Genomic DNA, 18,078 nt, shown 5'->3' with positions numbered 1-18,078 from the left:
TAGGAGACAGAACGTGTCTCCTTCCTGAGCGGTATGGCGGCTGCATGGTCCCATGGTGTTTATACTTGAGTACTATTGTTTGTACAGATGAACGTGGTACTTTAAGACGTTTGGAAATTGCTCCCAAGGATGAACCAGACTTGTGGAGGTCTACAATTATTTTTCTGAGGTCTTGGCTGATTTCTTGTGATTGTCCCATGATGTCAAGCAAAGAGGCACAGAGTTTGAAGGTAAGCCTTGAAATACATCCACAGGTACACCTCCAATTGACTCAAATGATGTCAATTAGCCAATCAGAAGCTTCTAAAGCCATGACATAATTTTCTTGAATTTTCCGAGCTGTTTAAAGGCACAGTCAACTTAGTGTATGAAAACGTCTAACCCACTGGAATTGTGATATAGTGAATTATAAATGAAATAATCTGTCTGTAAACAATTGTTGGAAAATGTACTTGTGTCATGCACAAAGTAGACGTCCTAACCGACTTGACAAAACTATAGTTTTTTAACAAAACATTTGTGGAGTGGTTAAAAAACGAGTTTTAATGACTCCAACCTAAGTGTATGTAAACTTTCGACTTCAACTGTACGTACACTATATATACAAAAGTATGTGGACACCGCTTCAAATGAGTGGATGAGCAATTTCCGCCACACTCGTTGCTGACAGGTGTATAACATCGAGCATACAGCCATGCAATCTCCATAGACAAACATTGGGAGTAGAATGGCCTTACTGAAGAGCTCTGTGAATGTCAATGTGGCACTGTCATTGAATGGCACCTTTCCAATAAGTCAGTTCGTAAAATTTCTGCTAGTGCTGCCCCGGACATCTGTAAGTGCCGTTATTGTGAAGTTGAAACGTCTAAGAGCAACAACGGCTCAGCAGCGAAGTAGTACTATAGGCCACACAAGCTCACATATTGGGACCGCCGAGTGCTGAAAAATTGTCTGTCCTCGGTTGAAACACTCACTACCGAGTTCCAAACTGCCTCTTGCAGCAAAGTCAGCACAAGAACTGTTCGTTGGGAGCTTCATGAAATGGGTTTCCATGGTCGAGCAGCCGCACATAAGCCGAAGATTACCATGCGCAATGCCAAACGTCGGCTAGAGTGGTGTAAAGCGCGCCGTCATTGGACTCTGGAACAGTGGTAACTCGTTCTCTGGAGTGATGAATCACGCTTCATCAATCTGGGTTTTGCGGATGCCAGGAGAATGCCACCTGCCTCAATGAATAGTGCCAACTATAAAGTTTGGTGGAAGGCTAATAATGGTCTGTGGCTGTTTTTCATGGTTTGGGCTAGGCCCCTTAGTTCCAGTGAAGGGAAATCTTAAAGCTATAGCATACAATCCCGTTCTAAATTATTCTGTGCTTCCAACTTTGTGGCAACAGTTTGGGGAAGGTACTTTCCTGTTTCAGCATGACAAGTCCCCCAAGCACAATGTGAGGTCCATACAGAAATGGTTTGTCAAGATCGGTGAGGAAGAACTTGACTGGCCTGCACAGAGCCCTGACCTCAACCCCATCAAACAGCTTTGGGATGAATTGGAACGCCCACTGTGAGCCAGGCCTAATCTCTCAACATCAGTGCCCAACCTCACTAATGCTCTTGTGGCTGAATGGAAACAAGTCCCCGCAGCCATGTTACAACATATAGTGGAGGCTGTTATAGCAACAAAGGGTAGACCAACTCCATATTAATGCCTAGCAGGTGTCCACATACTTTTGGTCATGTGGTGTGTCTAGCATAATCTGGTTTTCCACCTGCTTGCTATACAGCTCACACTGCCTTTCTTCCCCTAGTCTGCTTTGTAACTAATTTTAATTTTTGTTTTCTGCTGCAGGGAGGTATGGGACAGACAGGTGACTATGGCCATGTTGGGGAGCCAGGCGCTAAGGTAAGACATACCCTCAGAGGTCAACACCTTTGTTTCAATGTTTAAACAAATTTATAAAATGTGTATAACAACAACCTGTCTCCCTCATGGCATTGAAGGAATCAAAGCAAACAAGGGGATGAGAGGACTTCATGGCCTTGATGTAAATCCAGCATCAAACACATTTCCATAATCTCTTTAGCTGGTCAGTGGTGTCACAGTACAGATTACTGATAACGAGCTGCTGTTTTTCAGGGCGACAGAGGTCCCAAAGGTCTGAAGGGATTACAAGGCACCGGGGGCTTCAAGGTAGATTGTGTTGTGGTTCGTCATGAAGCATGTGGTCTCTTCAAATCCCCTAGGCTTCCATTTGGTCTGCCAACTCAGCATATGCAGATTGCAGAGTCATATATACAGTGTATAATAATTATGGCTCCGAGCGTATGTAGTCATTTTGAAAAGTAACAAAGTTGCTACTTTTAATGAGTGTTGTTTTCCTGAGTGTCGTGCTTGTACCATGTAATAGAATATTAAGAGGGTCTCATATGGGTGTTTTGATGATTACAGGGAACTCGGGGGTCACCTGGAGAGCTGGGTGAGACCGGAGAACAAGGAGGAACTGTACATTTTTCTAAAGATGGGAGATACATACAGTATTGCAGTATTGTCATTGGTTTTATCATCATTGACTAACTTGTCTGTCTTCTTGAAGGGAGATCCAGGTCCACTTGGATATGAAGGAATTCCAGGATATACAGGAGTGAAAGTGAATATCATTTAATCCACCAGTCTTATTTCCCCATGTTCTCTCCTATGAATTATTTCATTTTCAATAACATTGTATGCTTCTATTCTTGTTTTTAGGGAGAAGAAGGGCCCTCCGGTGTTGAAGGACCGGTTGGGGCACAGGGAGCGCAGGTATGTTGAGGGGCCACACAGTCAACCCCACTTGTTATGATAATCATAGCCACGGGAAGTAGGGGTGCTGCAGCACACCCTGAAAAATCAGATAATAATATTTTTTTTTCTTCTTTTTTTTATCATAATAATGATTAAAAATATTTTTCTACACAAAAGTAGGGGCCTTTACAATTCACCGATATATTTGTCTGTAGAGCAGGCAACAAACAAAAAATCAGCACAAACAACATTAGTACCTCTGGCCAGGTTTGGGAATAGTCTTGACTCAACAAATTGAGTTAGTAATGGTAGCACTTTTAGCCCTAGTGATTTCCTAGTGGGAGGACTATCTGTAGGTCAGCTAACAAGGCAGTGAGGATGTTTACAGTGTCTCCATACTGTCCATCAAATTCCACTGTAGATGAAGAAGTCCTTAGTGACATTAAAACATCTCCAATCACAACAAACAGGAACAAATTGTGTATATTTACAGTATGTACATACAGTACATTCAGAAGTATTTAGACCCCTTGACTTTTTCCACATTTTGTTGCGTTACAGCCTTATTGTCAAATGTATGAAATCGTTTTTTCTTTCTCATCAATCTACATACAATACCCCTTAATGACAATGCAAAAACAGGTTTTTAGACATATTTGCAAATTTATAATTCACATTTACACAAGTATTCAGACCCTTTACTCAGTACTTTGTTGAAGCACCTTTGGCAGTGATTACAGGCTCAAGTCTTCTTGGGTATGACGCTACAAGCTTGGCACACCTGTATTTGGGGAGTTTCTCCCATTCTTCCCTGCAGATCCTCTCAAGCTCTGTCAGGTTGGATGGGGAGCATCCCGGCACAGTTATTTTCAGGTCTCTCCAGAGATGTTCGATTGGGTTCAAGTCCGGCTCTGGCTGGGCCACTCAAGGACATTCAGAAACTTGTCCCCGAAGCCACACCTGCATTGTCTTGGCTGTGTGCTTAGGGTTGTTGTCCTGTTGGAAGGTGAACCTTTGCTTCAGTCTGAGGTCCTGAGCGCTTTGGAGCAGGTTTTCATCAAGGATCTCTCTGTACTTTGCTCCGTTAATTTTTCCCTTGATCCTGACTCGTCTCCCAGTCCCTGCCGCTGAAAAACATCCCCACAGCATGATGCTGCCACCACCATGCTTCACCGTAGGATGGTGCCAGGTTTCCTCCAGACGTGATACTTGGCATTCACGCCTAAGAGTTCAATCTTGGTTTCATCAGACCAGAGAATATTGTTTCTCATGGTCTGAGAGTCCTTTACGTGTCATTTTGGCATACTCCACGCAGGCTGTCATGTGCCTTTTACTGAGGAGTGGCTTCTGGCTGGCCACTCTACCATAAAGGTCGGATTGATGGAGTGCTGCAGAGATGGTTGTCCTTCTGGAAGGTTCTCCCAACTCCACAGAGGAACTCTGGAGCTCTATCAGAGTGATCATTGGGTTCTTGGTCGACTCCCTGACCAAGGCCCTTCTCCCCCGATAGCTCAGTTTGGCCGGGCAGCCAGGTGGTTCCAAACTTCTTCAATTTAAGAATGATGGAGGCCACTGTGTTCTTGGGGATCTTTAATGCTGCAGATATTTTTTGGTACCCTTCCTCAGATCTGTGCCTCGACACTCAGAGCTCTACGGACAATTCCATCGACCTCATGGCTTGTGGGATCAGCTGTGGGATCTTATATAGAGAGATGTGTGCCTTTCCAATCAATTTAATTTACCACATGTGGACTCCAATCAAGTTGTAGAAACATTTCAAGGATGATCAATGGAAACAGGATTCACCAGAGCTCAATTTTGAGTATCATAGCAAAGGGTCTGAATAGTTATGTAGGTATTTATGTTTTTTATTTTTTATAAACATGCAAAATTTTGTCATTATGGGGTATTGTGTGTATGTTGATGAGGACATGTGTTATTTACTACATTTTAGATTATGGCTGTAACTTGTGGAAAAAAATGTTTTTTTTAAATGTGGAAAAGGGAAAGGGTCTGAATACTTTCCAGAATGCACTGTACATATCTATCTCAAATACCTTGTACCCCTGCACAATGATCTGGTGTTGGTCCTCCCTGTATATAGCTTTATTTGTGGGTATTTCATTCCACTTACGTTACCTTTTATTTTCCCTTAACTGGGAAGGGCTCGTAAGGTTGGTAAAGTTGGAGCTCCCGTTGGAGTTCGGCACATGTGACAAATAACATTTTATTTCAATTGAGAGTAAAGTTTGTCTCATTTCAGTGAAACATAATAAATAAACAGAATAAATGAAGCCACAGAGGTTTTACATTGGTAAATTTTTTTGTTTTTCATCCCACATGTGGTTTGTCTTGACGTTGACGTTCTATGTCTTAACAGGGTGTTGTAGGTGATCCTGGAGAGACCGGGGAAAAGGGCAAACCTGTACGTATGTCACATCATCACGTCTCTCATTTCTAAACACGCAAACAGTTCCTTCGCTTTACATTATTCACCAACAACAATAGTATATATTTACAAGCATATGCAGTAGAACTAGAAATGGACATATTGCTATATCAAATAAAATGACATATATTCAATTCAATTCAAGGGGCTTTATTGGCATGGGAAACATGTGTTAACATTGCCAAAGCAAGTGAGGTAGATAATATACAAATGTGAAATAAACAATAAAAATGAACAGTAAACATTACACATACAGAAGTTTCAAAACAATAAAGACATTACATATATATACAGTGTTGTAACGATGTACAAATGGTTAAGGGAAAATAAATAAGCATAAATATGGGTTGTATTTACAATGGTGTTTGTTCTTCACTGGTCGCCCTTTTCTTGTGGCAACAGGTCACACATCTTGCTGCTATGATTGCACATATCTCATTATTCAACTTGTTTGTCAACACCAGGGTGCCCAAGGAGCAGAAGGAAGATATGGCACCATTGGACAAAAGGTGAGTTATTCCGACTAAAATGTACGTTTAATCTCAGAGATGAGCAAGCTTTGGAAAAGCTTTAGTAACACTAATAACAACATATCTCTACAGGGCATTATTGGAGACCCTGGTTTGCCTGGGAGAGATGGTGACATAGGAGTAGAGGTAGGTTCGCAGTCTTTCATCATCCATGATGCTGTTTGCAGGAATGCTTTACAGAAATACGTACCATGTATTTTTAGGACATCAGCAACATGTCGAATACCCCTCATGAGACATGATGAGCCGGGGAATGTGCACCATATCTATTGTCTGTATCTGATCTGTTCTATTATCTATCCGTTCTCAAGGCTTATCAAGGACCACAGGGCCCGGAGGGTAGAAACGGACAATTCAGAATAATGGTAACAGAATTAGCCAATAAAACAAAATCATTTAATTAAGGTGTGTGGTTTTACCCTAAACAAGGGGAGAAAGGAATGCTGGGGCCGGCAGGGGAGATGGGGCCTCAAGGCCAAACTGTAAGTACAGTCGTCTTTCACATCTGTCACACCAAAGTTCCAAAGGCTGGGCCTAAAATAGTGTATAAGAAGTTTTGTAGTGATTCTTATGTTGATGATTTTGATTTAAAGAATATTTCCTGGTCTGTGGTGTGTAATGAGGAGCAACCAGATGCTTCCTCTGACACATTTATGGAATTGCTTATTCCAGTAACTAATACGCCTGCACCCATTAAGAAAATGATGGTAAAAATGGTTAAATCCCCGTGGATTGAGGAGGAATTTTAAAAATTTATAGTTGAGAGGGATTGGCAAAAGGGATGGCAAATAAGTCTGGTAGCACAACCGATTGGCAAACCTACTGCAACTTGAGAAACCATGTGACTAAACTGAATAAAAATCAGATGAAACTATACTATAAAACAAAGATAAATTATATAAAGAATGACAGTAAAAAGCTTTGGAGCACCTTAAATGAAATTCTGGCTAAAAAGGCAAACTCAGCTCCATCATTCATTGAATCAGATGGCTCATTCATCACAAAACCCACTGATATTGCCAACTACAAGATCAGCAAACTTAGGCATGACATGTCACCAACAAACGCTGACACTGCACATCCAAGTATATCTGACCAAATTATGAAAGACAAGCATTGTAATTTTGAATTCCGTAAAGTGGAAGAGGTGAAAAAATTATTGGTGTCTATCAACAAAGACAAACTACCGAGGTCTGACAACTTGGATGGGAAATTACTGAGGATAATAGCAGACGATATTGCCACTCTTATTTTCCATATCTTCAATTCAAGCCTACTAGAAGGTGTGTGCCCTCAGAACTGGAAGGAAGCAAAAGTAAAGCCACTATCTAAGCCCCCTTTACTGGCTCAAATAGCTGACCAATCAGCCTGTTACCAACCCTTAGTAAACTTTTGGAAAAAACAATGTTTGACCAGATAGAATGCTATTTTAGAGTAAACAAATTGACTTTCAGCACGCTTATAGGGAAGGACATTCAACAAGCACAGCACTTACATAAATGACTGATTATTGGCTGAGAGAAATTGATGATAAAAAGATTGTGGGGTTTGGCTTTTGACGTTATCGATCACAGTCTGCTGGTGGAAAAACGTATGCATTATGCCTTTATACCTCCTGCTATATTGTGGATAAAGAGTTACCTGTCTAACAGAACACAGAGGGTGTTCTTTATTTATTTTATTTAACTAGGCAAGTCAGTTAAGCACAAATTATTATTTAAAAATACAGCCTACCCCAGCCAAACCCTAACCCAGAGGACACTGGGCCAATTGTGCACCGCCCTATGGGACTCCCAATCACAGCCGGTTGTGGTACAGCCTGGAATTGAACCTGGGTCTGTAGTGATGCCTCTAGCACTGAAATGCAGTGCCTTAGACCACTGTGCCTCTCAGGAAACCTGTTAATGGAAGCCTCTCCAACATAATCCAGGTAGAATCAGGAATTCCCCAGGCCAGCTTTCTAGGCCCCTTACCTTTTTCAATCTTTACTAATGACATGCCACTGGCTTTGAGTAAAGCCTGTATGTTATTGTATGCGGATCACTCAACACTATACACGTCAGCTACTACAGCAGCTGAAATGACTGGAACACTTAACAAAGAGCTGCCGTTAGATTCAGAATGGGTGGCAAGGAATAAGTTTGTCCTAAATATTTAAAAAACTAAAAGCATGGTATTTGGGACAATGCCTCAAAAACCTAAACTAAATATTGTAATGAAAAATGTGGAAATTTAGCAAGTTGAGGTGACTAAACTGCTTGGTGTAACCCTGGATTGTAAACTGTCATGGTCAAAACAACAGTAGTGAAGATGGGGAGAAGTATGTCCATAATAAAGCACTGCTCTGCCTTCTTAACAACACTATCAATAAGGCAGGTACTACAGGCCCTAGTTTTGTTACACCTGGACTACTGTTCAGTCATGTGGTCAGGTGCCACAAAAAGGGACTTAGGAAAAGTTCAATTGGCTCAGAACAGGGCAGCGTGGCTGGCCCTTGGATGTACACAGAGAGCTAACATTAATAATATGCATGTCAATTTCTTCTGGCTCAAAGTGGAGGAGAGACTGACTTCATCACTACTTGTATTTGTGAGATGTATTGAATGCACAGAGCTGTCTGTTTGAACTAATGACACAAGGCTCTACAGAGAGCCATGACTACATGGAACTCTATTCCACATCAGGTAACTGATGCAAGCAGTAGAATCAGATAAAAAAAACGGATAAAAATACACCTTATGCAACAGTAGGGACTGTGACGAGACACAAACACAGGCACAGACACATGCACACACACAGGATAACATACGCACTATACACACACGTACATATGGATTTTGTGTTGTAGATATGTGGTAGTAGAGTAGTGGCCTGAGGGCACACACTTAATGTGTTGTGAAATATGTTGTGAATGTATTGAAATGTTTTTAAAATTGTGTAACTGCCTTCATTTTGCTGGACCCCATTGGCAGCAGCTAATGGGGATCCATAATAAATACAAATACAAATCTTCACACGTCTCACTTTAATTAAGAACCCATTGCATTCATGTCTGTGTCCAGTCATTTGCCATCCTACTGTACAGGATAATTTTTTACTGTGAAAAGTAAGTGATCCCTCTGCTAAATTTAAGAAATGCTTCTCTCTCCAGGGCCCCAGAGGTTATAAGGGATCAGCAGCAAAGCCAGGAAGACCCAGATTTATTGGACCCCCGGGACCTGTCGTGAGTGTTCCGGGTGACTCTTTGTAAACTATTTGAAATACAAGTTCATCTCTCCAAACCACTAAAACATGTCATTTCTCCAACAGGGGCATGTGGGAGCAGCTGGACGGCCAGGCCCCAAGGTAATCAACGTTATTCACCTACTGTACGGCTAGAAGAGCAACATGTAGGGAGTTCTATAATGAAGTGTGATAGCACCCAAATGATCAAGTCAAGTGTCAAGACATTCATTAGTCTACACCCAGATCACATAACATTATCATCACATATCTATGTGTTCTCAACGCTAAGGTAAAACTGGTGACCAATCCCTATATACTGTACCGTAAGTGTTAGTGAGTTTAGATGACGTTCTTCAGAATGTTACATAAAAGCACAGCTTTGCAATTAACTGATTTGATCGTGAGACTTGCTACTGTATTCAGTACAGTACCAACATTTCACGACTAAGTTACAACACTAGACGAAACACTAGACCTACTCTAAATCAATATCCAGAGATGTGCACAGACAAAACGTATTACCTGTCCTGTCTTTACATTTGTCACCACAAACAGAGCTTCTGTAGCTCACTACCCCCATTAACCTGGCAACCACCCCACATCAATCCCCATGTCCAGGGTGGAACAACAAAAAACTAGTGGATGATTCACTTAGTTCTTCCCGCCTGACTGGCTCTCCTCTTCTCCTTAATTGTCATATGGCTGCTCTGCTCTTAAGGCATGTTCACTAGTGGTGACAAACTGGCTTTCACGGCAGAGCCATGGCTCTTGTTTCACAGAAAATCCTATTCTCTCCCCATCTGAACCTGAGGTAACGTAGGTACTAAACTCCCCTGGGGGCCTGTTCAGGGCCTGTTCTACCTGTTTATGTGCCTGCTGATAACAAACTCAAAGCTTGCTTTGCACCATGTGGCCTGGACGGGGCCTGTTACAGGTGTTTATTAGATAGGTTTCTTACAATCCTCTCAATCTTATGTGCATTATACAACCAATGTGTCTCTTTATGCATTATGAAACATGTCAATTCTCTCACGGCGTGAAACCACATTCTCTGATGTAGAGTGAGAACAATGCAGATTCCTTAGAACCCCGGAAGTAGTTAGATCAAATATTTGACTCTCTGCAGCTGTTCATGCATTTCAAAACATGTTAAAAAAAATGTACGGCAAAAAACGACTTACAGTCATGCAGACTGCAGAGCTGTATATATAAAACCCTGGATGTGGAGATCAAATATAGGACTTTCAACATGTTTTTGAAGTTTGATCCTGTCTGATGAGAGACAACTCCCACTGCACTGCAGTGCATAGCACACTCCATGTTGGCTGCGTCATTATGTGGCTCATAGTGGCTTCAGACTACAAAGTGTGTCTGTTCTCTTTCCAGTGTCAGCTCTCAAATCAGAATATAACCTATTTTAAGAGCCTTTGGTGCTGGCTTTAAAAGCCCTCAAAAGGCTAAATGCATTAAGACATGTAAATCAGTATCTGTACAAGCCTTAATATATTTGTTAAGTAACTCCTATTTCTGAATCTTGTTATGGATTTTTGTTTTACACACAACATTAGTAATGATTCATTACAATGTTATTAAACATTCTCCCAGGAACACTAAATAGAATTGCTGTGAATTAGGCATTTAGCACTTTGCATCTCCTTTTCTTGTCATTCGTTGTATACCTGTAATTGTCATGAAGACATCAGACTGATACAGAGTCTAAAGGGAGACATGTTGGAACATGATGTCCCCTACAAAACAAAGTCGTTTTTGCTGTAGCTCTGAAGTACATGTTTATTTGACATTTGCTATCCATCAGGACAGAGGCGAAGGACTCTGGGGACACGTTGTCTACACACACACACACACACACACACACACACACACACACACACACACACACACACACACACACACACACACACACACACACACACACACACACACACACACACACACACACACACACACACACACACACACACACACACACACACACACACACACACACACACACACACACACACACACACACACACACACACACACACACACACACACACACACACACACACACACACACACACACACACACACACACACACACACACACACACACACACACACACACACACACACACACACACACACACACACACACACACACACACACACACACACACACACACACACACACACACACACACACACACACACACACACACACACACACACACACACACACACACACACACACACACACACACACACACACACACACACACACACACACACACACACACACACACACACACACACACACACACACACACACACACACACACACACACACACACACACACACACACACACACACACACACACACACACACACACACACACACACACACACACACACACACACACACACACACACACACACACACACACACACACACACACACACACACACACACACACACACACACACACACACACACACACACACACACACACACACACACACACACACACACACACACACACACACACACACACACACACACACACACACACACACACACACACACACACACACACACACACACACACACACACACACACACACACACACACACACACACACACACACACACACACACACACACACACACACACACACACACACACACACACACACACACACACACACACACACACACACACACACACACACACACACACACACACACACACACACACACACACACACACACACACACACACACACACACACACACACACACACACACACACACACACACACACACACACACACACACACACACACACACACACACACACACACACACACACACACACACACACACACACACACACACACACACATATCCTGTTCCTGGATGAAAAAAAGAAGATGGCAAAGATTTGTGGGCCATCAAAGACTCGTAGAGATTAATGAATGTGCGAGAAACACTGTCCTATAGATCAGATGGATTAGAGTCAAAGAAGGTAGCAAGGACATGCTGTGTTGTGTTTCAGTCATGTTTCAGGCATTTTAATCATCTGTTTTGTTTCAATTGTATCTTACAGGGAGATACTGGCATTGAAGGGATCCAAGGTGTCAACGGTGCAAAGGTACTTATACTATTGCTTTGTTTTTCATATATAAAATGTAATTGTGTTCAATTGTTTCTACTTCATCTTGAACAGTATTCATGAAGCCCATGTTATCTATCTGTACTCACTCTGGGTTTACTTACTTTCCATAGGGAGAAAAGGGCGAAAAGGGCCCCAAAGGCAAGGTAAATATACTTTACTTGCATTGTAGTACCATAGTCACATACAGTGAAAGAAAATGGGGATGACAGAGTCATTGCAGAAGACATTTGTAAGAAGAATTGTTGTTAAGTCTCCCGAGTGGTGCACCAGTCTAAGGCACTGCATCTCAGTGCTTGAGGAGTCACTACAGACACCCTGGTTCGAATCCAGGCTGTATCACAACCGGCTGTGATTGGGAGTCCCATAGGGCGGGGCACAATTGGCCCAGCGTCGTCCAGGTTTGGCCGGTGTAGGCCGTCATTGTAAATAAGAATTTGTTCTTAACTAACTTGCCCAGTTAAATAAAGGTTACATTTTTCAAAAGTCCTTGGTATTCTACATAACCATATACACAGTGCCTTCAGAAAGTATTCATGCTTTTGACTTATTCCACATTTTGTTGTGTTACAGTCTGAATGTATCCATTTGTTTGTTTTTCTCTCTCACCTATCTACACTATCTACACACAATACCCCATGATGACAAAGTGAAAATATGTTTTCCGAACATTTTGCAAATGTATTGAAAATTAAATACACACAGTGCCTTCAGAAAAGTATTCAGGCTCCTTGACTTTTTCCAAATTTTGTTACATTACAGACTTATTCTAAAATGGATAAACATTTTTACAAATCCTCAGCAATGACGTAATGACAAAAGCGAAAACAGTTTTATTTTTTTTATTTATGCAAATGAAATTATGCTCAAATTATTACATTTACATAAGTATTCAGGACCCTTTGCTATGAGACTCGAAATTGAGCGCAGGTGCATCTTGTTTCCATTGATCATCCTTAAGATGTTTCTAGTTTACAGTACATGTCAGAGCAAAAACCAAGCCATGAGGTCGAAGGAATTGTCCTTACAGCTCCAAAACAGGGTTGTGTCGAGGCACAGATCTGGGGAAGGGTACCTAAAATGTTCTGCGGCATTGAAGGTCCCCAAGAACACAGTGGATTCCATCATCCTTAAATGGAAGTCATTTGGAATCACCAAGACTCTTCCCAGAGCTGGCTGCCTGGCCAAACTGAGCAATCGAGGGAGAAGGGCCTTGGTCAGGGAGGTGATCAAGACCTGATGGTCACTCTGACAGTGCTCCAGAGTTCATCTGTGGAGATGGGAGAACCTTCCAGAAGGACAAACATCTGTGCAGCACTACACCAATCAGGCCTTTATGGTAGAGTGGCCAGACGGAAGCAACTCCTCATTAAACGGCACATGAAATCCTGCTTGGAGTTTGCCCAAAGGCATCTAAAGAATCTCAGACCACGAGAAACCAGATTATTTGGTCTGATTCAACTGATTCAACTCTTAGGCCTGAATGCCAAGCATCACGTCTGGAGGAAACCTGGCACTGTCCCTACGGTGAAGCATGGTGGTGGCAGCATCATGCTGTGGGGATGTTTTTCAGCGGCAGTGACTGGGAGACGAGTTGGTATCGAGGGTAAAAAGAAAGGAGCAAAGTACAGAGAGATCCTTGATGAAAACCCTGAGTGCTCAGGACCTCAGACTGGGGCAAAGGTTCACCTTCCAACGCTCCCCATACAACCTGACAGAGCTTGAGTGTCACGCCCTGACCTTCGAGAGCTTTTTATGTCTATATTTTAGTTTGGTCAGGGTGTGATTTGGGTGGGCATTCTATGTTCCTTTTTCTATGTTTTGTATTTCTTTGTTTTGGCCGGGTATGGTTCTCAATCAGGGACAGCTGACTATCGTTGTCTCTGATTGGGAAACATACTTAGGTAGCTTTTCCCCACCTATGCTTTGTGGGTAGTTATTTTCTGTTTAGTGTTTTCTGCACCTGACAGGACTGTTTCGGTTTTGTTTATTCTCTTTGTTATTTTGTTATAGTGTTCAGTTTAAATAAAAAGCATGAACACTCACCACGCTGTGCTTTGGTCCGATTATTCCTCATCCGGCGATGACACCCGTTACATTGAGAGGATATTTATTAAATATTTTTATTCATTTTTTAAATTTAACCTTTCTTTAACTAGTCAAGTCAGTTAAGAACAAATTCTTATTTACAATGACGGCCAACCAAAAGGCAAAAGGCCTCCTGCGGGGACAGGGGCTGGGATTTAAAAAAAAATATATATATATATACTACCATTCAAAAGCTTGGGGTCATTTAGAAATGTCCTTGTTTTTGAAAGAAAATTAAAAAATTGTCCATTAAAATAAAATCAAATTTATCAGAAATACAGTCTTGACATTGTTAATGTTGTAAATGACTATTGTAGCTGGAAACGGCAGATTTTGAATGGAATATCTACAACTTGCGTACAGAGGCCCATTATCAGCAACCATCACTCCTATGTTCCAATGGCACGTTGTGTTAGCTAATCCAAGTTTATCATTTTAAAAGGCTAACTGATCATTAGAAAACCCTTTTGCAATTATGTTAGCACGGCTGAAAACTGTTGTTCTGATGAAAGAAGCAATAAAACTGGCCTTTAGACTAGTTGAGTATCTGGAGCATCAGCATTTGTGGGTTCGATTACATGCTCAAAATGGCCAGAAACCAAGTACTTTGATCAAGCAACCTTTCGGCTACTGGCCCAACACTCTAACCATTAGGCTACCTGCTGCCCCTAGGCCAGCTGCCGCCCCTAGGCTACCTGCCGCCCAGTCTTAGGCTACCTGCCGCCCAGTCTTAGGCTACCTGCCGCCCAGTCCGACTCTTATGCTGCCAGAGTCCTTCACGTGCCTTTTTGCAAACTCCAGGCGTGCTGTCATGTGCCCTTTTTCTCAGGCTCAGGCCGCTCAGGCCACTATCCCCACCTGCTTCAAGATGTCCGCTATCATCCCTGTGACCATGAAAGGGAAAGTACCTGAACTGAATGAATACTGACCCGTAGCACTCACTTCCGTCATCATTAAGTGCTTTGATCGGCTATTCAAAGACCACATCACCTCCTCCCTCCACGACAGACTCGACCCTCTCCAATTCACCTACCACACTGACAAATCCACGGATGACAAAATCGCCATTGCACTGCAAACTGCACTCACCCACCTGGACAAAAGGAATGCATATGTGAGGATGCTGTTCATCGACTACAGCTCAGCCTTCAATATCATCGTACCCTCTAAGCTCACCAAAAAGCTCATGGCCCTGGGACTGAACTTCACCCTATGAAACTGGGTCCTGGACATCCTGATGGGCCGGCTCCGGTGTTGAAGGTAGGCAATATTACCTCCTCCACACTTACTCTCAACACGGGGGTCCCACAAAGGTGCGTCCTCAGCCCTATCCTGTACCCTCTGTATTTATTATTATTTTTATTTCACCTTTATTTAACGAGGTAGCCAGTTGAGAAAATGTTCTCATTTACAACTGCGACCTGGCCAAGATAAAGCAAAGCTGTGCGACAAAAACAACAACCCAGAGTTACACATAAACAAACGTACAGTCAATAACACAAAAGAAAAAAACAATTTAAAAATCTATGTACAGTGTGTGCAAATGTAGAAGAGTAGGAAGGTAAGGCAATAAATAGGCCATAGAGGCAAAATAATTACAATTTAGCATTAACACTGGAGTGATAGATGTGCAGATGATGATGTACAAGTAGAGATATAGCAGTGCAAAATAGCAAGAGGGTAAGCAATAATATGGGGATGAGGTAGTTAGGTGTGCTATTTACAGATTGGCTGTGTACAGGTACAGTGGTCGGTAAGATGCTCTGACAGCTGATGCTTTAAGTTAGAGAGGGATATATACGACTCCAGCTTTAGTGATTTTTGCAATTCATCCAGTCATTGGCAGCAGAGAACTGGAAGGAGAGGCGGCCAAAGGAAGTGTTGGCTTTGGGGGTGACCAGTGAAATATACCTGCTGGAGCGCGTGCTACGGGCGGGTGTTGCTATGTTGACCAGTGAGCTGAGATAAGGCGGGGCTTTACCTAGCAAAGACTTACAGATGACCAGGAGCCAGTGGGTTTGGTGACGAATATGTAGTGAGGGCCAGCCAACGAGAGCATACAGATCGCAGTGGTGGGTAGTATATGGGGATTTGGTGACAAAACGGATGGCACTGTGATAGACTACATCCAGTTTGCTGAGTAGACTATTGGAGGCTATTTTGTAAATGACATCGCCGAAGTCAAGGATCGGTAGGGTATGTTTGGCAGCATGAGTGAAGGAGGCTTTGTTGCGAAATAGGAAGGCGATTCTAGATTTAATTTTGGTTTTGAGATGCTTAATGTGAGTCTGGAAGGAGAGTTTACAGTCTAACCAGACACCTAGGTATTTGTACTTGTCCACATATTCTAAGTCAGAACAGTCCAGGGTAGTGATGCTAGTCGGGCGGGAGGGTGCGGGCAGCAATCGGTTGAAGAGCTGGCACTTAGTTTTACTAGAATTTAAAAGCAGTTGGAGGCCACTGAAGGAGTGTTGTATGGCGTTGAAGCTCGTTTGGGGGTTTGTTTGCACAGTGTCCAAATAAAATTAAAATAAATAAAATTAAAATAAAAAACTGCGTGGCCTCACATTGTTCCAACTCCGGCAGTTAACCCACTGTTCCTAGGCCGTCATTGAAAATAAGAATTTGTTCTTAACTGCCTAGTAAAATAAAGGTAAAAAAAATAATAATAATAAATGTTTGCTGATGACACGACAGTAGTAGGCCTGATTACCAACAATGATGAGACGGCCTACAGGGAGGAGGTAGGCACTATGACTGTGTGGTGCCAGGTAAACAACCTCTCCCTCAAAGTCAGAAAAGCAAAGGAGCTGATTGTGGATTTCAGGGGGAACTAGGCTGTGTACGCTCACATGGAAACCGTGGTGAAGAAGGCACGACAGTGATTTGTCAACCTCAGGATTCGGAAGAAATTGGGCCTGTCCCTGAGGTCCCTCACAGCCTGGTACAGCAACTCCACCGCCGCGGACGGCAAGGTGCCACAGAGGGTGGTACGCTCAGCTGAACGTACTGTACCATTGGTTGCACACTGTCTGCCTTCCAGGACACCTACAAGGTGTCGCAGGAAGGCCAAGAAGATCATCGGGGACCCCTCTGGTTACCATGATGACAATCCTGTGGGTTTCAACTGTAAAACGTCCATAGATTACTTTTAAAAAATCCAATGTATTTTCAATGTAGATTCCACGTCACAATATATAGACAAGTTTTGTTGAAACAACGTTGATTCAACCAGTGGGTTATGTCTGTGTGCTCTACCAAATGGGGACCACGTTAGAGGAATTGTAGTTTAGTCCTGGGCATTTAACAACCTATCAGTATGTTGTGGGTGTATTACAGAACATTTCTGTTGATGTTCTGTCTGTGCTTTAGTTTGGAGACATGGGTGCATAGGGTCCCCACGGTGGCCGGGGAAGCATTGGCCAGGGGGCGAGCCCGGACGCACAGGCCCAGTCGGAACTAAGGGCGTCCGGGGTGATGGAGGACCAGTCGGGTTTCAGGGTCCGCCAGGGCCACCGGTAAGTACAGGAAGTGCCATGTTCAGCAGGATCTGAAAATTTGTTTTGGGCAGGTGCCACACAAGCGTTGAATATCAAAGTAGGCCTTTTTACTGACTGTCTGGGTAAAAGAAAAAAAAGACGAAGCCAGTACCACCTTTACATATACTGTACATAGTACATAGTACACATAGTAAAACTCACAAAAGTCACACATGCAATGGATGACTCACCAACAACCCCTAGTGATAAGAGAGCCTGGAACCTGCTTTCAATTGTGTTGTGTAAACAGTGACACTATTTACTGCCATCATTTTGTACTGACTGATCTACT

The 18,078-nt window shown here is 42.7% G+C and overlaps 1 pseudogene; it reads left to right on the top strand.

The window, feature by feature from the left end:
* Positions 1 to 18,078, top strand: part of LOC115113047 (collagen alpha-1(IX) chain-like) — a 29,486-nt pseudogene that overhangs the window by 6,130 nt on the left and 5,278 nt on the right.

Source organism: Oncorhynchus nerka, linkage group LG28 (assembly GCF_034236695.1).
Source record: "Oncorhynchus nerka isolate Pitt River linkage group LG28, Oner_Uvic_2.0, whole genome shotgun sequence".
NCBI lineage: Eukaryota > Metazoa > Chordata > Actinopteri > Salmoniformes > Salmonidae > Oncorhynchus > Oncorhynchus nerka.
The sequence above is the reverse complement of the archived record's forward strand: the minus strand, read 5'-3'. Positions and strand labels throughout refer to the sequence as shown.